Raw genomic sequence first — 19483 nt, 5'->3', positions numbered from 1 at the left:
GTTGAAGCCAGGAGAGAGTTTTAAACTTTAAACTCTAGGGGGAAAGAAATACAGATATATTTGAATAATTGAACAGGAGGAAACAAATTGTAATGTAGAGGAAGCAGTTTCAGTTGTGCGTTCTTGCTCTGCTTGAGCCTCATGACCTTATCAGATAACTGCAAAGCATTTTGAAAGATGAACAGCTGGCCTGTGGTACAGTAAAAATGGTGCACCTATTTTAGTATGCTGTGTCTTACACACGGGTCATACCAAAATCTATAAGACTGGGTTTATTGATTAAAAAGTCATAACTGCCATTATATAATCAAAATGCAGCAGCACATCGATGTTGTTATACAGCATGTGCTCTTCCGTGAAAGATCTGAACAATGTGTTCATATAGAGCTTCTCCATGATTCTATTTCCTCAATAATTGGCTTATGGTGCAACATAGTTTATTTACAGAAACAGGAAGCCTCATTTGACCCCTTGGGTGAAATGAAAATATTTTTTACACATGTCTGTGTGTTAAAAATGCTACTGGCAGGCTTAAAGGAAAAATGGAGCTTACATTTCAAAAGCTCTCTAAAACTTGGATTGGCATTGACAGCAACATGTCACATGTTGGAACAAGGATGAAGAACCCACATCAGCTTCATAGCAGCATGTTGGTATTAGAGTGCAGCAAGAGTACAGTGATTAGTGACTGGCTCCTGTGTGGATGAACAGTAGCATTTTTTCCTTATTGGAAAGATTTGTTTGAGCCAGGTGGGAAATTAAATAAATGTTCTAATTAATGAACCAGAGTAAAATAAGTGCTGGGGAGAAAGGACTTGTTTGTGTGCTCCCTTACCAAACTTAATCCTCTCACATCATCAGATAATCACAATTAATTTGTGCTACTGGCCCATATGGATGGTGAATATGAATGAGTATACAACAGTTGCACCCATTTTAGTACGCTGCATCTTACATGAAGGTCATACCAAATCCATAAAACCAGGTCTATTGGTCAAAAAGTCATAGCTGCCTTTATCTGATCAAAATGCAGCAGTGCATATATGCTGTTACATACAGTAGGTGCTCTTCAGTGAGCTCAGAGCCAGAATAATATGTGTTAGACCCGTATGCATGAACAAATGGTGCACGACTATGTTAATGGCAATGAAAAGCCTCCAACCTTTCAACTATTTGATGAAATAAAAATCTTTGTATGTAAAACACGCTGCACTCCAAACTAGCTACATAATTTCGTGTCATTGACAGTCTTTTTGAAAGAACCTGTTAATTCATCCACGTTTGTTCCAACCTTGGCATGCCAAATAGTGTATTGTGTATGTATAGTACAAGTAATAAAAAGACGCTGAAATGCCTTGTGGTGTGTGGTAACTGTGCGAGGAGAGCGGAGGTAATCTGCAGAGACTGTGACCATTGACTAAGTCCTAGTTATCGGCGCTCAATTGCTCTTCCTCAACTACGCGGATGTTAGTCACAGTAAATTGAATTTGAATTGTGAGAACTGAATGTGAAAATATATAGAGAGTTGAATTTCCCATACATTAATTTTCAAATTATAATATTCAGTTTTATAATGCAATGATTCAAATTAAACAATACTAATTCAAATTATGTAATTCAAATTCAGTTTTTTTAATGCGATTTTTCAAGTTTAGTAAATCAAATTCAAATATTCATGATTCAAATTCAGTTTCCAGTGGCACATATTTCAGCCCATAGTCCTTGAGTGCTTTGAAAGGTGCCTTTAAATAAAATGCATTATTATTATTATTATTATTATTATTATTATTATTATTATTATTATTATTGTTGTTATTATTGTTATTATTATTTTTATTGTTGTTATTATTATTATTATTACCTCACTGTTGGACCTTATCAAATGCTGCTTGTGGGTGTGGCCTATTTTAGAGCTCTGGTTTCCTTTAACTCAGCCTCCATTCAGCTATTATTGCCCTTGCATGGTATGACCTTTTGATATATTGCGCTATAATTCAAAGGATGTGTGTAAACCAGAAAAGTTTGTTAGTGGAAGTCAGACCCAGACCAGAGGCCTTGAGCTTTATTTAAAAGATTTATCTCAGAACTTGGTGTTAGAGGCTGTTTTTTTTTTTTTTTTTTTTTTTTTTCTCAGGTTGCTGAAGCATCTAAACAAGATGCTCTTTCCTCATATATTTTCATGTCACAGCCCATGATTGGATTGATGGATTTGCCCAATCCATCAATTTGGAAGCCATGAAGATCCAATTATGTGATTGGGTATTGTACTGTGCATATCTCTACGGGTGATACTAGTAGGGTATGACAATCCAAAGGTATTTAAAATTCAGTGTAAAGTTAGAACATTGTATGGAACTGAACCTTAAATGAGACTTGGAAATGCTGTACAGGGGCTTGTTTTCAGAATTACATCAATACATGAATAATTTATGCTTTTCCCCCTTTCAGTTTTAGAGGCCAAGGTAAAGCATTTGAATAAAAACGAAGGTCACATGAAAAGTATTTCAAAACCACATACGGTTGGTAATCTGTAGTAACAAATTACAACATTTATACATTCAACATTGCGCTTCTCCAGGGATGCTGCTGGTCCCTTGGCACAACATTCAGATCCACTCATCCACATCAAATAAATGATGTATTTGCTCTCAAAACTGTGAGTTTTATATCAGTCCTCTGTGATTTGCAAACATCTGGGTGTTCAGTTGCTCGTAGGTTTCCTCTCTGACAACATTTCTATATTATTTATGATGTAACTATAAACAGGGCACAAGAGAGCGAGCCCTTTATACTGCAAATGCACGTCAAACAGTCAAGCCAATATAAATAACACATGGTTTGTGTGTCTTATTTCAGAGGTTCTATTCTTCAAAGGACATCAACTTGCAATTAATATATGGATATCCAATCTGGATAAGGAACAATACATGTGAATGTACATACTTTGTGATGAGATCGCTAATGCACGACAACATCTGAAGGTGATCAGACTCAATTTACACCAGTCACTTCTTGCCTTTTAGGGGGTGTGGACTTAGTGCACACAAAACAAAACCAACAAAATTTCAATCCAGATGAAGATGTACCACCGTTTCACAAATATTCTCCGTCCACACAACACATCTGAAAATGCATATCTCATGGGCATTCACGTACGCTGGGCATGCATGTGCCATTGTTAACAGGAAGCAAATTGTACGGTCTGGTTGGTTGCTTAGCTACTGAAAACACGAACAAGGCCGGCCGTAATTGCTTTTCACAGCATCTTCCTTAAAAATGCTGCTGTGCCAGCAAAAAATTGCAAGCGGATGTTTTTGTCTCTTATCCATCATTGTATTATCAATATCTGTGTGTGTCTCTCTTGATATAACTTTAAATAGTTGCGTAGGGGCAGGAAACAGGAAGCCCAGCCCAAGGAGCCAGGAAAGGGGCAATTTTACCTGGGCCATTGTTTTTTGTTTGATTTGGAAGGCCAATTTTTAATACAAAATGTTCAGTGGAACAGTGAAACTGTGTAATCACGAAGTGTATATTTTTATCTCATGGTATGAAATTAAAGGGTTGCTAAATTCTATATTTTCCCCATGTTTGGTGAGCTGCTGTGAATTGGATTGATTGCTTAGCCATATCAGCCACAGACTCAGATTCCAGTAACCGCATGTCTCAGATTAAGGAAAAGCTGCTAGCCTTGAGGGTATTTTTTTAGTAAGTTTTGCAAAATGTTTGGTTGGTACAACGTGTCCCTTTTGTATATTCATTTGCCTCTGTTTCTTTTTAGTGTTCAAACAAAGACATCCTTAGAGAAGCCAACCACTGTTTTTTTTTTCCGTGTTAGACTTTTAGTGTGCTTTTAACTTGCTTTTTGAACAGCCATTTTCTGTTTCATTTTCTCAGTGGGGCAGCTGCTGTACAGTATTTGACGGGGTATCCAAGGGTAGAGTATCTTGCATGTGTGTTTTGTTGTGGTTTAATTCACCTTAGCTTTCCGTGAAAAAGTAACCTGAGTGTGCAGACTGTTTTAATTCTGTGTAGTGGTGGTTTTACCCATAATTTACCACATATTTCTTGAAAATCATGTTTTTTTTTTTATGCATGACTCTACACCTGCCCCTCTGGTAGTGCAGCTTACCCCTCCTTTATTTTATTTGTTGGTTGATTTCTTAGTGTTTGGTTTATAATGTAGCTGTACATTTTTTTCTTTATGGCCTGTATTTAGAAGGTTTATAAGATTCCCTTTTTTCTTTTTTTTTTTCCTGTGTTGTTAAAAAAAATCTATATTTTTGGTATAGCGGTCTCTGGTTCCAGTATGTTCTGGGTCTCACGTATTGAATAATGCCAACTTACATGGCAAATCATCCATTCCATCAACGTACACAATTATATAATCTAATATCAATTACACACACTGAGATCACATTTGCCAATAATGCCATAAACGCTAATAGTGTGTGTCTGTGTTACTGTTTCCATGACAACATGTGTCAGTGTCAGTTTCAGCTACCTAAAATGCCAAAATGCATAGACAAGACAAGCTTTGTTTTAGGAAATACTCTAGAATGTGTGAATAAGGCCTCAAAATTAGGAAAACTTTAATGTCCTCTGAGAGGCAATTTGTGGTTCAGCACATGACCTATAGAATATAAAGTGCATGTCGACAATGGTCATTAAAATTCGGATTTGTAAGAATTCCCAACTCACTTTTGGGATGGCAGCCAACCTGACCTACAGTCCCAAAGCACCCGTATTTGACAGTTAAATGAATAGTAGTCATGCTGCACATCCCCTATGTATCCATGTATTTCCTACATTCATATAGCTTATGCATCTTGGTTAAATGAGTCATTGCCTTGGAATGAGTAATTATTTGCTCAGATGGTTCTGATCTTGGGGTTATCTATACCTCTGACCAGGATGAGTGGCTGAAACTACCCTGAACTTGGATGGGCTGTATCCATGCATCTGCCTTCTCAGTCAGCCTGGTCAGATACAGGTAGCGCAGGTCAGCCCGCTGCGTCCTCATGTTTTCCCCACAGTTTTTCAGTTTATTCCTAATTTAATGAGCTATCTGATGCATCCAGGAAACATTTTCAAGACCGATTGAGGCTGCCGGAGAGGGATTCTTACCAGGTGTTGAAAAGGTGTAAATGCATCCATCTCTCCAAGAAGTATACATTAACTTCACTCCTCCCGGGGTGTAACAACCGTCTGTCTGTGAGCAGTTTGATGATTTCTCATTGCTTTATACATTCAAAGTCTGTTTCCTCAGTCCTTGAATGGACCCCAAGTAAAACAAGCTTCACAAAATCATGACATACCAAGGTTAGGGATCAGGGTTACAAATGACGGAAGATAAGGAAGATAATCATTATATGAGTGCAGTCCATTTACATTTTAAAAACGTATTATCCAGCTGGGTGATACAGACCATAAATTATGTGGGTTGTTCTCTAACAACTTTTGAGGAAAAAACAACAATCTGAACTTTGCTATTATTTGTTTTAAAGTGTGGAGGGAAGAGCATGGGAATCTCTGCCAGAGATGTGATGTAACAAAATCCCACACAGACCTCACAGATATTCCTCACTGTTTGCTTAAAGTTTAATCATTAAGATTTTATTCTCTGCCTCCCATTTTGCATCTGAAAGGAGCTCAGCAGCTATTTTTCATGTCAGGAAAAGAGCGTAGCTTCAAAGAAACGAAGCATCTTAAACAGATGGGAGTTGAAGCCAAAGTCTCCAGGGGAGTATACAACTAATATTCTTAGTTTATATGGGACTATTAGAGGTACTTTAAGCGGCAGTGACAGCTGACAGAGAGTTTGGCACAGCCAGAGAGAGATGAGACTGACAGTAGTCGGTGAACTGCAGTTTTGACTCGGTCCTCATGAGCGAGTCGACACTTCCACGCAGTGATTTATTCTGCCTCAAATGATGCAGAAAATTACTTCATCAGAGCCACTGTGTTAAATACTTGTTTGTTGGAAAGTGCCACTGTTTTGAATTAAAGTCATGACAGGAAGTTTGTGCTACCAGGTAAATATCGGCTATAGCAGAGTGTGAATCATATTTCCACTTACTGTACGAACAAAATCCACTCTCCAAACAGGCGCTTACTACTGCTTACTATTACAGAGCATGTTCCACTTTCCACCGTCTTACAAGTAAGCAGTCAAGGAATTTTCTTGATGTATTTTTTTTTTATTTTTTATGTTGATTGTGCTTGGATAATTTTGACAGCTTTGACAGTAGTGCCAATTACTTCTGGGAAATGATAAATCACCTTCGGTTGACGTTCAGTTTCTGTGTCCGAAAAGTGCTGATGTTGCAGCTGTGAATCTAAAACGCATCTGTCATCATACACCAGACAACAATATGAAACACTGTGGCTTACATTAGGAAAGGCTTGTAGTGTAGATGAAATATTAAAAAAAGTAAGCGAGTAAGTTCTTTTTGTTAATATTTAACCGTGATACCGTGACATTTTCCTAACCTTAACAAAGTGCTTTCAGTTAATTAAACATAACACTAATCATGTTTTGTACTGATACTTTCATTGAACTTGTTGATTAACCATGTTTTTTTTTTTGTTTTTTTTTTTTTTATTCAGTTTCTTTAACAATGTTTGAAGCTTCACTTTATCATAAATAAAGTTTATTTTTTTTTTAGGGGACTGAAAGGGATATTCCGGTGTAAGTTGAATCCATGGTCTAAATCACCGTAAAACTGTGTTAGACGCCCTCTCGAGAGATCAAGTTAGCAGACCGCTAATTTACGGAGTTTTATCAACCTCAGAAACGACAGCACGACAACAATACACTGCAGTAAATGGATCCAAATATAAACCGCCACCAAAAAGCCACAAATAATGCTCAGAACAGCACCAAACTTCAGCAACAGTACAAATAGGGTCTCAGCACATAGTCCGGGGCATTAAAACTCCACTAGCTTAGCTGGATTTCTACTGAAAAGCTGACAAAATTTGCCACTCTTCTGCAGCAGCTTCCTGTTGACGGGAAGTCCCGACGAGTCGATTACCGAGTGCAGTAGAGTTCCGCGGCTCATGGATGAAAATGTATGATTATGACTCCATGGAAAAGCAATCAAAGGTCATATGTGTCTTACCTGCCAGTTTATAACAGTTATTATCGAGAGCGGACAGGGAAAAGAACCGAATTGAGCATTTCTAACCGCACTCGGTAATCGTCGCAGCGGGGGTTCCCCGACCCGGAAGCTGATGGAGGAGAGTTGCAATCTGATTTTAGCTTCCCAATTGAAATCCAGCTAAGCTAGCAGAGGTTAGATGCCCCAGACTATGTGCTGAGACCCTATTTGTACTGTTGCTGAAGTTTGGTGCTGTTCTGAGCATTATTTGTGCTTTTTGTCCGTTGAGCTTTTTGGTGGCGGTTTATATTTGGATCCATTTACTGCAGTGTATTGTTGTCGTGCGGTCGTTTCTGAGGTTGATAAAACTCCGTAAATTAGCAGTCTGCTAACTTGATCTCTCAAGAGGGAGTCTGACACAGTTTCACAGTGATTTAGACCATGGATTAAACTTACACCGGAATATCCCTTTAAGTGAACATCACCTTTTGCAATCATATTGACATGAAGTTTTGAACAAGAAAATGTTGTCAAAGCATATATGTTGCATACATATAACAAAGACAGCAGAGAATGGATCAGAAGCAGAACTATATGGTACATAAAGCTGAACAATTTCACCCATTTTCCTGAAAAGTTTTCTTTGTGATATTCCAGAGATCAGCTGTTTCACAGATATATAGAAAAATGCTCTATTCTATCTATAAGTATGTTATAGGCAAAAATCACCAACTTCTAACTATCTCATAAATAACTGCTTCAGTGAAGAGCCCTCTGTGTATTTAAACACAAAAAAATAAAAATCGGATCCTTCAGTGAAAAGATATGTTACTAAAAACGACCATTAGTCCTCTAAACCAGCAGGTTTAATGCCACTCCAGAGTAGGAGACATTATTTTTTGTGTGAGCTCGGTCGGATAGAAATTGAGGCTCACTTTCTGTTTACTTTCCTGTCTACAAGGATGTACGGGATGTACATTTGACTGAAATGTCCTCCATTTATGTTGATTTCTTTTGGCTGGATGAAATGAAAAAATGTGTGCTTCAGGAGGGAAACCTTTGTTGTAGCGGATTTATTTGCCAAGTTTGGAAGAGAAAGCAAAATGTCTTTTTGACCAACCTGCCAAATAAGCCGTACCCAAATGTGTGAATGCTGCAACTGTACTTTTAAGTGTCTTGTAAACCCATGAGAGTTGGACACTTTTTGTGCATGACACGGAAAAAAGCAGAAAACAAATCAATCAATGAAGTAGCTTGACGCTGAGGGAAAAAAACTTTGGGAGTGGAGCTCAGGTCACGCTGTCACTGCAGGAGGGTGAAAGCATAGATTTTCAACTGCACACGCATGTGGGTATAAACCCAACAGTGACGGTGACTCTTACAGGATGAAGCCTGTATGAAAAAGAACTTGTTACTGATGAGAAGAAATAACATCCCTCCCAGGGAATAGAGGGAAGATTCTATTTTTGTGGAACTGTTTAGAGCAGCTAAAAAATGCAGCATTTCACTGCCCTCAAGAGTCTACTACAACACTGACCACACTGCTGAGTAATACCTTTAACCATGCCGACCAGTGTCAAGGTGCACTCAGATGCCCCTCGAACCACTGTACTACTGCGGATGTAAAACTGAAGACCAACAAAAATAAGATATTCAGCTGATTTTAATTTGCGGAAAAAGAAAAAAAAAAAAACCATGACGAGCAGTTCTATATTCTGCTGCCAGTCCTACATCAGCAGAGGAATATGAAAAAGCTCTTCTCTTAGAAAGGAACGAGATATAGACGTTTTGGGGTAAATCTGTGGAGGTGTTCTCTCTTTTTTAGATTTTATGGGCATCCTATGTCGAAAGAAAAAAGTCTGTAGATGATAAGCAGTAGTTAGTCATAGTCGTCGGGGAAACGTCTCTCTCTCTCTCTCTCTCTCTCTGCATCCTCCTCCCGTAATCCCATTTTGTTCTGTGAATTTATGGCTCGCCTAATCAGTGACCCCTAAATGCATCTCCTAGCAAGGCCTTTTGCTTTATCTTGCAATTTCTATTTTGCCTGTTCGTTTCAAGCTCGTTTTCCACTCCCGTGTTGTCCCTTTGAGCTGTCTGTCACTCATGCGACTCCATTAGAACACGAATATAAATGCGTGCTTTGGATAATTATACTAAATGCAATTCATCTGGAGTAGCTCCATCCTCAATTTGATTGTGATTGTTCCCTGCGGCTTGTTAAGGCACAATATTTTTAGATCATTGTTCATATTTATGAGCACGTGCGGTGTGAACACGGTTCAAGCATTTCATAAGACTGGAGGGGCTTTTATGGGATGCTGCTGGCATGCTCGCTGCCTCTGTCGCCTTTTACCCAAATGCACCTTAGACCTATAAATGTCCTGACCATTTTCGGTGTCAGCGTTATGGCGGAGGCAGGACCTAAAGTCGATTCTCCATAGAAGATGCGCCGGTAATTTGCCAGCGTGAGCCTTTCCCGGCATGCATTGAGAGTGAAAGGCCTCGATACGGTGGACAAGCCACTGCAGATTGAACCCAGGCTCCGAGTGAAAAGGAACCTCTCTCTCCTTCTCGCTCTGCCCTTTATGTAGTAAACTGATTGCCTGACCTCTGTGCGACCTCGGATCGTAACTCACCATTGTTATCTACGGCTCTACCACTCCTGTGAAACCCCCTCATTCAGACTCCTTTCAGCTGCCAGTCAATCGTTCCCATTCTTTTTGGAAAGATGAGACACATTTGAACGCTTGTACACGATTGTACATGTGCCTGACACGTCTCCCTTCGCTCAATACTTAAATAAAACTCCCATTGCCTCCTCTCTGAAAGACACCAAAAAAAAAAAAAAAAAGCTTCCGAATGTGCGGTGTGCACAGTTTATGTGTGGATTGTGTGCTGTGTTATCCCCTTTTTGTTTGTTCAGTTGCTGTAGAAGGTGTTTATCGTCAAGGGGTGATGATTCGTGTACAAGGATGATTAGTTTAATTAACAGGACTGTGAATGCTTTCTGACATCCTGGCTCTAATTGAACAAAGAAGATTACAGAGATCTGAAAAAGAATTCCTGTAATTATTATAAAAAACTCTGTTTGCAGGGGATAACCATTTTATTTTTCATGCATTTATACAAATGCTTGATACGCAATATATCTGAGGGCTTCTGTCATTTCAGACAGATTTAAAAAGATTCCTGGCCAAAGGCAGCGCTCATTGGAATTGCAAATCAGTTTTAGTTAGCCTCCCTGCTGGGTGCCAGCAATGTTGACACCGCAGATGGCTTTAACTTTTTGGTATTTTAATGGGCATGATATGAAAAATCGGGATGGCAGTTATCCCATTTGAAAAAAGTCCTTAGTAAACTCCCTCCTCTTAGTTCAAAGATGGCCGCTGATGTGAACCCCTGTTTTCAAACGCCAACACGATTAGCCTGCCAAGTGCTGCCTAGCTAGATCTACAATGGAACACTGCATAGCTGGATAGCCAGAGGCCTTATCTCTTTACGAGGCACAGGAAGTGGTCACCTGCACTGTTGAATCAGGTGCTTGCCCTTTTGATGGGGAGTCCTGCTTTCCCCGGTCTGGAAGGCAGGACTCCCTGTCTGATGATCTCTCTGGAGGCTGCTGCCTGAGCAGTTAAGAGTTTTAGTGGCCATGTAGAGTGTGCTGCTGACACACTCCTGTCTGGTCAGAGGAAGGAACAAAACACAAGCCCTCCAGTGAGCCACTCTTAACTGTCAGCGACTCAGTGTGACATTTATCGCAGTTTACTGTTGCACTGTGCAGCAGTTATTGGTGGTCAGCCAAGTATCATGGCAGATTTTCTGTTACAATCATGCAAGGGGCGGGTAATAACAAATCACAAGTAACACCCATGAGCAAAAAAGGAAAGAGTACCTGTCCTGTCCCTTTTTTCTTAAAACGGTACTCCTAATCTACTATTTTACTTAGCTACATCTTCAAATTTTACCAATTCTGTTATAGATACCAAGTTACCAGGTGCTTAAAAACAAGCACCATCTGTGTTTTGACCACAAGGTGATATGAACAAAGAGGCAGCTTCCAGCCACAGTCCCTGGCCGCACATACAACAGTTACATGAAGTCCTCGCCTCCCAAAAGGTAGCAGAGATAGGTAATGAAGTTGGGCCTGAAAGCCTGTTTCTCCCACCGGTCCAGAGCTATAGCTGTGCTCGCTGTGTAAAAAGCAGGGATCCTTTAGTGTTCATATCAGTTGTGCGGCTACCTCAGCTAACATGTTAATGGTAGCTCCTGTTAGCAGCAGCTGGCAGTATATCTGGTGGTATGCTGGATCTTCAACAGGTGGACATTTTTTACATATCGCACCTTTTCATCTTTAACATTATTATAATGACATCACCCTATCTTCATGCTCGTAGCCTGTTGGTTTTTTAAATGGGTGTGCTCTAGAAAACTGTAAAGTACAGCTACAATGTTAATGTTACGGGACATATTCCGCATATGCAACATTTTTCCCAAGTCTGTAACACCCAAGAGAAAAGTCCCTAATGATTACTTTCATTGAGAGACAGATTTTTTTTTTTATATATGGTGAATTTTTCTCCCTCCTCTGCAACTTTCAAAAGTATTGCAGTAAAGGCATTGTGAAATAGCATCCAGACATTTTCAGTGTGGCTAAAATGGAGATCAACGACAAAACAATGAATTCAAGGTTTTAATCTTCGTTCTTTAGAACCAAGGTCACAACATTATACCAAAACAAAATTATATTATTCTAATTTGATTCAATATATTACATCCACGTAACCTTCTTTTGTTTACGCTTCAACATCAGATGGTACTCACATCATTTATTTTGTATTTCTAAAAATAAATGTTTAATTAGTTTGAGAGTTAGAGCAGGTTGGTGGGTGGGCAGCCTTGTTATCACTTCAATCACAAGCACTTTGTTATGAAAACAACACCAACAGATATTTATGTTTTTTTTTTTTTTTAAGTATTATAGTATTAAGTATTATAGTATTATAGGGTTAGGGTTAAATAGTAAAGTACGATCCATTTCAGTATGAAATGTTATTGAATATTCCATTGTCATACATCCCCATCAGTTGAGACCTCTAATCCATCATTGTCATGAGAACAATGCATGCATTCATTTAGAGGAATATATTCCCTTTTCCTCGCACCTGCAGGCAAAAACTTTAACAGTTGTCAGCAAGTCCTAAGATGCTGTAAAGAGAGCTCAGATCAATCCCCTCTGTCGAACAGAAGCAATGCACATTGGACTCTGTACATGGCTGAGAAACTTGTAATATGCCCATACTTTAGATGGATTGAAAGCACAGAAGCAAGCTGTGCAGATGTGGTGACACAATGAGTTGCAAAATGTATTACTTTGACTCACAAACAACATAACATTAACAAAAAGCTCTATTGAGAAGATAGCTTTTAGAAAATACTGCAGTTATGATAAAGCTGTTTTAATTAGTAGCCTTAAAGCCACATTTATCTTTTAATGGGCTGATTTGTGTCTGGAACTCAGAGACAAGCAGACCGATACACAGCTCTGACAAATTCTCACCTCATAAAGTTGATATAGCTAAGGTGTTCGCAAAGAATATCCTTTTTGCACATCCAGCTGACAGTGAGCAACATTAGCATTCATTTAGAGTCGTGTTTCTGTTCTTAGTCAGTATTAACTTGAGCTCTGGAACCTGCTGCATGAAATTACATGGAACCAAAAGAATGAGCTAAAAGAGGTGAAAAACCTGTATGTGTATTGTGTGATGTTCTTGCTCTTGGGGAAATAAAGAAAAAAAAAAAACTCACCAATGAATTTATTGCAGTCCATTTTTTTTTTGTTTTTTTTTTACATTTTTTTTCACGTGCTACATTAACCGGCGATGAAACAGTCTCAATGTTTTACTGCTGGCTATAATGCTGTTCTTAACACCTGTCATGTGGTCAGGCTTTGAAATGAAATACTATTTTCTATGGCGGAGTCCTGTGGAAGAATTGAGGAGTCTCAGCCTGAGGGCTGAAACTGCTCTGTAGTCAGGTGGCACAGTAGCGGATACTTGTGTATTGCCAGGCGGCAGCAGAACAACTGGATTATTCCTGAACTACTTGGGAATGCTGATAACTTCAGCTTCTGCTCAACAAAACTACTTTTATCAAGCAGCTGAATCCATTAGCTGCCGGATTACATGTAACCCCGTTGTATGAATGGTACTTAAACAAAGTTTGCTCCGTTTAATCATTGTCATACTGCAGTCTTTAGTCATGCATAGCCACAAATACATACATTACTTAATTGCCTTGTACTCTGCAAACTGCTGTGTTAAAACAAAAAAAAAGGCTTTCACTTGATGTGAGTTAATGAACAATGACAATCGCGCACACTAGCCGGATCAAGAGCCTAAGAGGCAGTGATACTCATACAGCTTTTTGTCCACAGGGGCCAGAATCAGCAAAAACTAAGGTTCCTTGAAGCTGCTTTAAGAAGGTCAAACAATCAATGTGATTATTAAAGATTTAACACAAATACCCGAAAATATAGAACTTTACTTGAAGTTTAGGATCCATTAGCATTATATAAACATTTATGAGATCTTTTAGAATACGCTGTTCTGTATTGCTAAGCAGATGAAGGTATGTATCAATGTATTTTTAATAACGTTAACACCTCCTGTTAAAGACAGACAAGGATTGACAATATAGTATAACACAGTGTAAAATAATGATCAGTAATTAAAAGTTGTAATTGTTGACAAACGCTACACGTTAATAAAACCTCAAAATCCCATTTTAGCAGCTTACAACTACTTTATTAAATGTTAAATGCTAAATTGGTGAAAATGTGTCAATCAAATGATGTGTTATATATCCATGAATCTCTGCTGGGTGAATTTAGCTTGTTCTTCATGGTGCTGCAGCGTGCCCAACAGGAATGAAATAATCATTTGCATGTGCGTGGACCATACATGTCGCTGTGTGCATGCTCTCACCCACATCAGCACATTTGACTGTGTGTTACACAGTGAATACATGATGCATAAGGGCAAAGCTGCACTCCATATTTCATACCCTTCTCAGTACTCTGGTGTCATGTTAGCCTCAGACTGCTGAAAAGAGGCAAATAATAAGGGAAAAAAAACAGATCAGCTCCCTGTTTTGAAAAGGAATCACCTTTTTAATTTACCATAAGATGTCTCTCAGCACGCAGCAAGATTTCCTCCAACGTTTTTCTGCTTCATTAGCACTCCGCTCTGTTTTCTGTCAAGCTCATCAGTTTTTGCGCATGTCAAAAGCTCTTATTTTCTAATGGATTTTCTGCTAACAGATTTTCTATTTACGATAAGAGGATGCTCTTAGTCTTTAAAAGCCCAATTGAATGTTGATGGAGGCAGCTGTATTCCAAACATGTTCCGGAGAGTATTTTTGCATCGTCTTTGCCCTCACTTACTTTATTTTCTTTACCCTCTTTGAATGATTTCCTTTTTAGTAGAATGTGACGGAAAATATAAGGCTCGTATTAACTTTATAAAACAGACAAATAAAAGATTAACGCCTGGTGTCAATCTGGTGGCATAGTGTAACTCAGTGCTGTAAACTTTTAGAACAGTTTTTTACACAGCCGTTCAATGAATGATATGGAGTTCATTTCCGTGCTCTGGCACTTCTTCAGGTGCAGTAGACTTTAAAGAGCAGCTATATGAGTTGTCACCTTGTGAATATGGTTTTATACGTAGCTCAATGTAGTGCATCATTCACACCAAAATGCCAGAGGGCTATATAGTTATCTATGGGAGCTGTCAATGCAAAATGATTTGCCAATGGACTTTAGCAAAGCATTTCATTTTTTTTCATCTTTCTTTCTCTTCTTATTTCTCTTCTTCTAATATGATGGGTTGTATTGTTATTCTGTTCTTGTAGGTTTGTATGACAGGAGCAGGGGTTATCGATAAGTGCATGGATTAAGGTAGGAGGATATAAGGTTTACAGCTCTTGGTTCATGCCAGTGCAGTTTAACTAAGTGATTATATAAGAGGTTTGAAGTCAACTTTTGTGGTATTTTCTGTTTCAAGTAATTTGAACTAGGGAGTCCACAGTGGCAATGACAGCTAAAGTGGATTTGACATCTTCAGACTATTGCCCTTCCCCTAAGTTGATGAAAGGAGTTCAGCGGTTGCCATCACAGTGACAATGGTGTTATCTATGTTGATCCTGTGTTAATTAAAAAAAAGCATTGAATACTGTAGTGATATAGGGGGAAACAGATGCTCCCTCCTCCCACTGAAGGATTTCAAATATATGGTTTGGCACAATTAGCGACAGCTATCAAAAGGTCCAACTTTTATACCAAAATCATAACATTTTGGGGATTTCTCTTTTGTCTACAATCTTGCTCTTAAGCTTCAAAATGCTCTTGGACCATTAAACCAAACGATACTGAAACCCTGTGCTTATTCATCTGTCCCTTCCTGTGGCATGTTGATAGTTCACCCAAAGGTGCCCATATATAGAAAAATAATGGACTCCACTCCACTCGAGACTTTCGCCAACCGAGTCAGCTAACTTCTGGTTTAGTGCTGAGCTGACTTGAATGAGGATCAAAAAATTTGATGGGACGGTTCCCCTAGACTTTCCAACTTGTACTGGACCAAATTGCTCAAATTTGTATAGTAAAGTGAGTATTTTCCAGGGGGTTATGGGGGTTTTACTACAGTTTTACAGACACATCTTTCACAATGTCCCAGCGCATCACATGACAGTGTAATTACACGGCTTGGCCACGACAAAAACTTTCCTCAAGGACTTGTGCTCTTTCTGGGGGCTTGATCTCGACGATGAGGCCAGCTGTCTACTTTGCAGAGGAGTTACAGTCAAGCCAACTGCGTTAAATGGTCCTCCTCTTCTTCGTTGGTTTTGCTGGTGAACTAAAAACCACACCGCCATCTGCTGTATCGGAGAATATAACATCATGCTTTTCACTGACGGGTGCAATGTCTTGAGTGAGTGACAACGGGACACGCAGCTCCTAAAATAGAAAATCAATATGTGGCAGCTGATAATAATGGACCCTCATCTGGTGTTTGTGTTGGACATCAAGACACCTCATCATGTCTCATTGTAAAGCTGGGCAAGTTTTGTACAAGCCAGATGTGTATTTCCAGAGGAAAACCCAGTTCGTGAGCTCTTAAAAAACTGTCTCATTTAACTGATTTAAATGGCAGAAAATAATTTGCAGTGTGAATCAATTCATTTTCCCATTCCTGGCCAATTTGTGTTGATGAATTTGACAAACTGCATTGCATTTTCATCATCTGTGCAACACATCCTCAGACTGAAAATCACAGAAGAAAATGTTTGCAACTTACCCTCAAAACAACATCTATAATAGTCAGAGAGTACCAGCAACAAGCCTAAGAGACCTCATTGTCATGTTGTCAATGTTGCAATGGTCACAGTTTGGTTGGTTTTAGGCACCAAATTACAGGGTATAAGAAAAGATCATGATTTGGGTTTAAATAACAGACTGAAGTTATGTGTTTTCACATTTAACGCTCAATGTTCTCCCTAAGTGGACTTTGTCACCTGACCCTTTGTCTGTGTTATAATTACTATGGCCTTTAGCTGTAGGTAGCCGCATAACAGTTAATAGTACATATGGGTCATAATAAGTTGTTTTCATGGTGATGGCCTATAAACCCGTGTTTTGGGGATGAGTGGTGAAGTGTTTCCTGTAATCAAGGCTGAAACTTTTCTCTTGCTTACTCCCGAAGCAGCATTGACTCTACTACGGTACAATGGCAATGGCAGATTTGTCCACCATGACAAAAAGGGGAAGAAAAACAAGAGTTCTCAGGGACAATGTCAAAATAATTAGAATAGAAATGAAATAACATGGACCCATAGGATCATTACACTATGCAGCAGACTAGTGCGTTTATATGTTGAGTAAGATTGAGGGCATCAAGAGAAAAACATTGAAAAAAGCTAATTCAGAGAGTGGGGAAACCATAATTATGGAACAAGTGGCTTCTCCCAATGACCAAATTATCTCTTTCATACTTCTCCATGGCTATATGTAGGATTTTTGTTTCCACAAATCATGTTGTCTCTTCATCCAAAATGGACTATCAAAATGAGTTTGAAGCAGCACATTAATATGAGGGTGGACTGCTGCAGCCACTGTATTTGAGTCAAATATGAGAGCAATCAAAAAGAACTACCTCCTCATCAATAAACCACAGCGATCCCATCCATCTCTCCAGAGCTATGATGGATGGACATGGACCAGTCTAATTAAAGGATGAATTATGGAATGGATTCAATTCATCACTATTCTGTCATTACTATTAAATTCAGTCGGTCCCATGTTTCTGTATCTGGGTTGCACTGCTTTTCTGCATCTATCAATCATAAATCAAGGAAAAATTAGTCCCAGCCGGGGATCTTATGTAGTTTATCTGGGCCACACTTCTGGTCCAACAATTCTCCGCTTTACGCAGTTGTGTTAAACCCGGCCTCATGCTCAACGATCCCCAGTGTAAACACTGCTGAACAAAAGAGGCGTGGCATCAGAAAAAACACGGTGAGTCGATTGTATGCTCGCACATCCTCCACACACAGGAATATGCACTTAAGCACACACGTATCGACACAAAGACGTACACAGACATGCATGTATGCACACAAACAAACAAACTTAAACATCCAAGGCCCTGGATGGAGAGTGGAACCACTCCAAGGTTGAGGATATATTGATTGGGTTACCTGACTCCAACATTGCTCAACAGACAAGCAGCAGTAGCAATACAATTTTAAATCAGTGCCTCTAAGCAAGGACTCACTGCATTATACAGGTTTTGTGATACTCCAATTGAGGTCAAGAAACATTTTCTGTTCATTGAAAGACAAAGCGAAAGATGAAGGAGGAGACAGCTGGCACTGATGATTGCCACGAGGCCAGAGGTATTGTAGAACTCTTCAGTGCCTCTCCTTTAAACAGAGGACACTGTGATTGGGATGTGGGGGACATAATGAGCGCTTGTCAAAGGGCTCAGACAAACAAGCCAATCAGATCACAGTGGGTGAATATGGAACGACGGCTGAGGTTGCTCTCAGTACATGTCCACTACAGCATACGTCAACACATTAAATTCTTATGTTAGTGTGAATGTGTATTTTCGTGTGTCTCTGTGAACAGAAGTGTGTCCATCTTCGTGAAGTGGGAAATCTATTACACAGCAGAGAAAGGTCTTGTTCTGCAAACGGGAGAGAGGGAACGCTGGAGAAATGCCGAAGGCTCCCTGCAGTTCTATTAGTGAAGCCGCTGAAGGAGTGGAGAGCAGTGGAGGAGCCCGCTGCAATCTTTTTCCCCACAGAATGATGTTCTGTCCAAAATGGCTTGAATTTTGATGCTTTGTAAGGTACTAATACCACTACTTCCTAAATAGCTCTACAGCACCTTGTAAACAGGAAACTGCCTCAGCTGACAGCACATTAAGTTTTAGATGTATTTTAGATGTTTCTGGGTAAAAGTGGTTGTTTTTTCGTCATACGATTACTTAAATCAACTGGAAATTTCACCTTAGTGCCACTCATTACAGTTACAGTGATTATGTGTATTACGTCAACTATTAAATGCAGTTAGTGAGCACCACCAAGCAAACAACCGCAAATAGAAACACTAATCAATTATGTCTCCCAGAAGGACATTAATTATGGGCAATGTTTTCCTTATAAAGAGTTTATCCTGATCTTACTTGCAAAAACAAAATTATGTGCCAACAACTGACCTGATGAAGATTTATCACAGCCTAAAATAGAAGGTAATATCTATCCCAGTGAATCTGAAAAAGAGAGTGAAGTAGATTTGGTTGGCGCAGCCTGCACTACGTACGTTGTAGTATAAAATAATCATAGCACGTAGATAGTGGTCAGTATAAATTAACCACAGTTAGTAAACAGTGACTAATGGTAACTGATAATAACTGCTATAATGATAAAAGTAAGAAACAAAGGGTTTCAAGTGTGAAAGAGTTCCTGAAACATACTACTGGGCACCAGCTAACTGAAAAGTACATCTACTGATTAAAGCTGCTATAGTCAGAATATAAGCTGCTATAGTCAAATTCGAGAATGTGACTTAATTTCAGTCAACTTTGATTTCAAATCAAAATCGTGACACCCTTACTGATGATGTATGCCTGGTGAAATTGGGCTATTTGTCCTTTTTGTGTTAGCTTAAATAATTAGCATTTTGTAAAATGTAGAAAGAGTTTTTATAATAAATGAATGCCCTTACACAGTTTCCACATCGATCAGGAAACACATGTAAAGCTGCTGAGTAATAACCCAAACAAATCAAAATGGTTTCATGTATTTTTTTTTATCTGACT

The sequence above is a fragment of the Sparus aurata genome, chromosome 11, assembly GCF_900880675.1.
Source record: "Sparus aurata chromosome 11, fSpaAur1.1, whole genome shotgun sequence".
NCBI classification, from domain to species: domain Eukaryota; kingdom Metazoa; phylum Chordata; class Actinopteri; order Spariformes; family Sparidae; genus Sparus; species Sparus aurata.
The sequence above is the reverse complement of the archived record's forward strand: the minus strand, read 5'-3'. Positions refer to the sequence as shown.